At 43.3% G+C, this 5,891-nt stretch overlaps 1 pseudogene; it reads left to right on the top strand.

The window, feature by feature from the left end:
• Nucleotides 1-4,974: 4,974 nt before the first annotated feature.
• On the top strand, nucleotides 4,975-5,655 carry LOC102876561 (annotated as a pseudogene).
• The last annotated feature ends 236 nt before the right edge of the window (nucleotides 5,656-5,891 follow it).

Raw genomic sequence — 5,891 nt, 5'->3', positions numbered from 1 at the left:
AGGATTTAACCATCTGTGTCACTCGGGCACTCCTGTGGGTGTTGGGTACCACAGAGACAATTCAAACTAATAGCTACCCCATATTACACAGTAGAAATGCTGCAGTGTTCCCAAGAATGTGGTTAATAACCATAATGCAGATGGTTCAAACCCACCAGTTACCTTGTCAGAGAAAGCTAAGTCATCAGCTTCCATAAGGATATACAGATGTGGGAATTCTATGGACAGCTCTACTCTGTCCTTCAGGGTGGCCATATGAGAGTTAATCAGATGGCAAGGAGTTTAATCTTTACTGGAACAGATTTTTAGGTCTTTTTTCCCCTACAGAGCAGCTGTTTGGAATTTCAATTCCCAATGTGTTAGGCAGGACTTCAAACCAATTCACTCCCATTAGACATCCCACTGAAATCTTGTTAAAATATTTATAATCCCACTCAGTGTATCTGAGGTGGTTGTTGTTATTTCCCTTCAAATCATCAATTCATACATGACCCTCCAACAGGTTTTCAGAGGCAGCTAATCACAAGGGAGGAGACTACTCAACTCTCTCCCAAAGAACTGCTAGTGGATCTGAACCATATGTCTTTGTGTTAGCACAAAATTTTACCACTAAGCCACCAGAATGATTTATAATATTATGCATGCTTTCAAAGGATCATGATAGTTTTGTTACAAATGATTTTATGATCTACGAGTAATTAAAGGAAATCTGTCTTCTACATGAAATTTTGTAGAAAAGTCGAATTCTATTCTTATTACGTAATAATAGCTGGCATTGAAATCGTGTCTGTTTTCCTATTTTATACTCATTTTTAGTCCTTACAAATAGCTCTTGGTGCTATTATTTACTGACTGGGAACTGGGGCATAAAAAGGCTAAACGATTTACCTATGGCCTAACAAATAATAATTGTTAAAGCTAGGATCGAAACTAAGTGATATGATTTTCTTCAAACAAATTCTCTTCCAAAAATACTACATCTTAATTCTCATGCTTTTCCCTTTACGTTTCCCTTCTGAAGTCTCGTCTTTTTTGCTCCACTAACTGTAGAATAAAATATCAAATAGTCTACCTTACCTGTTTCATTTGCGTCAGATTAACACAAATGTTTTTTTTTTAAAAACCACACACCTTAAGAAAATACTGATAAAAAGCTATCTTACGAATGTACCGATGAATATGTCTTAAGACATCCTGGCCTATTCGTGTAAAAGCTGTATCTTTCTACTTCTAATTAAAAACAGCAGTGGATTTACATGAGCTTCAAGTAAAACTCAAGACAGAACTGGCTTACAAAATCATTATTCTATTTTCACTTCTATATGTATATAAAGCTAATTTCTAAAATAAAACACTGTATTCTCTTCCTTTACAAAGAGAATTTTTCAATCACCAAACTCATGTACTCAATTCCCTAACAATACAGCTTTACTTCTTTCCTCACTAATTGCATTAAACTGTGGTTATTTTCCCCTGAAGGTACCGAACCCCCAGGGATGCTAATCCTTCAGGAGGCTGGTGTTTCTCCTGCGTGAGCGCGAGAATCTTCCAGAAGGTTTGGGTCGCCGGCCATGATGGATTCTCTCCCGTGGAAATCTACTTAGCCTGTGAAACTTGAGACGCTGGGTTCCTGCGGAGCCAGGGCCGTGGCTGGGAGCGTCAGGCTCCGAGGACGCTTTACGCTCGGAAGAGGAATGCGCTGGCAGGGCTTTTAAGTGAACTGACTAGCACTTCCTCGGAAGTGACTCACCCAGCAGGATCAAACTCAACAGAATTGCAGAACAACAGGAAACGACGGCCGACTTGACATCCAGCTAAGATTCGGGGCCAGAGGCGGGCGAGTGGAGGTAGATTCGAAACCGGTACTTACCAGTGTGAGGCGTTGCCTGAATTTTCCTCTGCGGGTTTCAGGATGACCCTTTGTAGATTATTGGACATTTTAAAAGAGATGGGAGGGGACGACGCAACCAGAAAAGGGAGTCCAGGGCCGAAATCCACAAGGGGATGAGAATCAGAGCGAGGAATGTTAAGATGTCGTTGCCCAGAGCAACTCTAAAGGATTCAATGCTGAAAAGAGGAGCGATAACAGGGTACCTACAAGGCACAGCCACCAAAATAACCGGAAGACTATGCTGGTGACGCCATCAGCCCTATCTTAAAACTCCCTGACTCAGCTCGAAGTCTCCACCCACACAACCTACGACAGCAGCCCTGAGCGTCTCAGAATAGGAACAGGAGGCGTGGCTTTAATGGTATCTCCCTAAAAGGGCTGGGCCAGTAGGTAAAAACTAAGAGCAGCTTTGATGGCCCCGCCTACCTAGTCACGGTCCTGACGGAAGATGTTTTCCTCGCTTCCTTGATCGTCACGTCCGGTTATCAACGTGATTGGCTCGCTAAAGCCCCGCCTTTATGATGTAACCCAATCGCAACTGATACTTGCTAACCTCTTCCGGATGTCTTAGCGAATCACAGGGAAAATATTGGCCAGATAGCTACGAGTATGAAAATATTTCCGGGGTCATTCAAACTTTGTGGTGGTTGGATAATGCGGGCTTTCTCTTCTCCCATTCCTTTTGAAAACATTGACCACATGTTTGGGAGTCCCAGGAGGAAATTAAAAATAGTTGCGTGTAGCCAGTGCTATGTTTTCAAGTATTTCTATGCGGACTGCTCGTTTTTCTCCTATTTCCTGAAGCTTTGCTTCTAGATTTAGCTCCAACACCTCAACACAGTTTGTGTTGTCAAGACTATAATTTACTGTCATAGTCAATTAGTATGTTTTCCAAACGTTTCATTCTCAGTAAAAAACAAAAACAAAAACAAAAAAAAAACTCTTCCCCCAGTTGATATGTTGCCATAAATCCAGTACAATTCATACTACTCTTATCAACAATATAGCTGTGAAATGGAATCTGAGCCAATCTCAGCATCTCTGCCACACCTTGCTAAATGTCACAGTCACCATATCAATCCGCTTTATCCAGTGTCTTCTCCCAGGCTGACCCTAACCTTCTACAGTGATGTCCTCCAAGGATTGGTCCCTCCTGGAAACATGCTGAAAGTATGTCAGCTTGAAAATCCTTGCTTTCAAAAGCAAACTGATTTCACTCTCTTCAGGACAGAACCATTTGTTCTCTTGGCAATTAAGTATTGTTCTCCAGCACCACAACTCAAAGGCATTGATCCTTCTACTGTCATCTTTTTTTTTTTTTTAAATTGGAACACTTCTTGCTGATCTTCTCTGTATCGTTCCAATTATAGTATATGTGCTGCCGAAGCGAGCACTTTTACTGTCATCTTTAGTCATTGTCCTGCTCTCATATGCATAGCAAGTAAAGCATGGTAAAGCATGGTAAAGACCATGGCCTGGATCAGGAGCACCTTAGTCTCTAGACTGACATTGTTGCTTTTTAGTATCAGAGCAAGGAGACACTGAATGCTTCAAAATTTGGAAGGGTGTCCACCAGTGATGTATTCTTTCTCCATACCTTTTCAATCTGCATGCAGAAAAGATCATCCAGGACGCTGGGCTGTATGAGGAGGAATATGGCATCAGGATTGGAGGAAGATTTATCAATAACCTGAATTATGCAGATAACCTGCGTTATGCAGATGACACAACCCTACTAGCTGAAACAGAGGAGGGCCCAAAGCATTTGCTGCAGAAGGTCGAGGACTGCAGCTTTCAATATGAAATGAAGCTCAACATCAAGAAAACAAAGATTCGCAACATTGGGCCAATTGGCAGCATCATATGGATGGTGAAGAGCTCGAGATTGTTAAGAGTTTTAGTTTGCTTGGCTCCACAATCAATACTCTTGATACCAGCAGCCAGGAAATCAAGAGATGAATTGCACTGGGAAACCCAGCTGTCAGGGACCTCTCCAGAGTACTGAAGAGCAATGACGTCAGGATGGAGACTAAGGTGAACCTGATCCAGGACATAGTCTTCTCAATTGTGTCCTATATGTGAGAGAGCTGGACAGTGACTAGGGATGGTAGAGAATTGATGCCTTTGAGCTGTGGTGCTGGAGAAGAGTGTTGAATATACCATGGATGCTAGGAGAACAAACAGGTTCATCCTGGAGAGGGTGAAACTGGGCTAGTTCTTGGAGGCAAGGATTCTAAAACTTTGACATACTTTGGACATGTGGCAAGGAGGGGCCAGTCCTTGGAGAGGGACATCATGTTTGGGAGGGTGGAGGGACAGTGAAAGAGAGGATACACTCTATGAGATGGATCAAATTCAGTGATTGGGGTAATGGGAATAGATTTGTTGGAGACAGTGGGGTTGGCACAGGATAGAGCAGGGTTTAGGGCTCTTGTACATAAGGTTGCTGCAAGTCGCAAGAGACTTGACAGCAAATAACAAGAACAGCAAGGGGGGGGAAGCTTTTCACTAATGTCACTTCCTATCTTTGAATCATATCAGTTCCTCTCAGCAAATTATGTTTTTTAATTGCATCAGTTCTTCAGCAAGTTCTCTGGGTCAATGGGTAAAAATTTTACTCTAATTGGTAATATAAGGAAAGTGTGGAGAAGTGATCCAGAAGGTCCAGTTTTATCTGAGGGTGTCAGTGGTAGGGTAAATTGACTCAGACACATTTAATCCAGGTTTAGGTTAGTGATATCAGGTAGACAATTTATTACTTATTTTTACCTATTAAGTGCTTCATTCTTCTAAATTTCTTAATAAACTTTGTTTCTCTGTACTATTCAGCCAGAACCTACTCATAGCTGACCCTCCAATGAGTTTTCAGAGGCAGTAAATGACATGGGAGGAGAGTGCCATCTTTCTCTCACAGAGCAGCTAGTAGATTCAAACCACTTGTCTTTGCATTAATAGCATAATTCCTCCCGGCGGTGGCGACGGAGGCGGCGGCCGTGATGGCTGTGGGGCTGGAGGCTGACTGCCAGCATAGGAGCGGGCCGCAAGCCCAGAGTCTCGACGGCCGCTCCGGCGCGCCTTGCACCATGGCCACCTCTGCCGCCTCCTCCGAGCATTTCGAGATCTTCCGCGGCCTCCATGAGGACCTGCAGGGGGTGCCCGAGCGGCTGCTGGGGATGGCGGGGACCGAAGAGAAGAAGTTGATCAGAGATTTTGATGAAAACCAAGAAGCAAATGAAACGCTGGCAGAGATGGAGGAAGAACTACGTTATGCACCCCTATCTTTCCGTAATCCTGTGACGTCCAAATTTCAAACCTACCAGAAAGACCTTGCCAAACTGCATCGGGAAGTGAGAAGCACACCTTTGACAGCCACACCTGGGGGCCGAGGAGACCTGAAATTCAGTACCTATGCTGTAGAGAACAAGCACATGAATCGACTACAGTCTCAAAGGGCCTTGCTTCTGCAAGGCACTGACAGCTTGAACCGGGCCACCCAGAGTTTTGAGTGTTCTCATTGGATTGCCACGGAGACTGACCAGATTGGCTCCGAAATCATAGAGGAATTGGGGGAGCAACGAGAACAGCTGGAACGTACCAAGAGCAGACTGGTAAACACAAATGAAAACTTGAGCAAAAGTCGGAAGATTCTCCGGTCAATATCCAGAAAAGTGGTGACCAATAAACTGCTGCTTTCCATTGTCATCTTACTGGAGCTCATCATCCTGGGATGCCTGGTTTATTACAAATTCTTTCGCAAGCACTGAACTTCCTATAAAGAAGGATTTATGGACCAGAACTTTGACCCTCTGAATGAATATGAGGAACATAGAATAAACTGATTTGCTGCTGTGGGCTAACAGTCCGAGGATGCACTGTACAGCCAAATGGGAGGAGGGAGGGAAGATGGAGAACCATTTAAATGTGAAGGAACATCAACAAGATCAGAATGATATACCAAGGTAAAAAAAAAAATAGCATAATTCCTTAAAACTAAACAACA

The sequence above is a fragment of the Elephantulus edwardii genome, unplaced genomic scaffold, assembly GCF_000299155.1.
Source record: "Elephantulus edwardii isolate Elephantulus edwardi_28Jun2011 unplaced genomic scaffold, EleEdw1.0 scaffold00252, whole genome shotgun sequence".
NCBI classification, from domain to species: Eukaryota; Metazoa; Chordata; class Mammalia; order Macroscelidea; family Macroscelididae; genus Elephantulus; species Elephantulus edwardii.
This window is presented reverse-complemented; position numbering and strand designations above follow the sequence as displayed.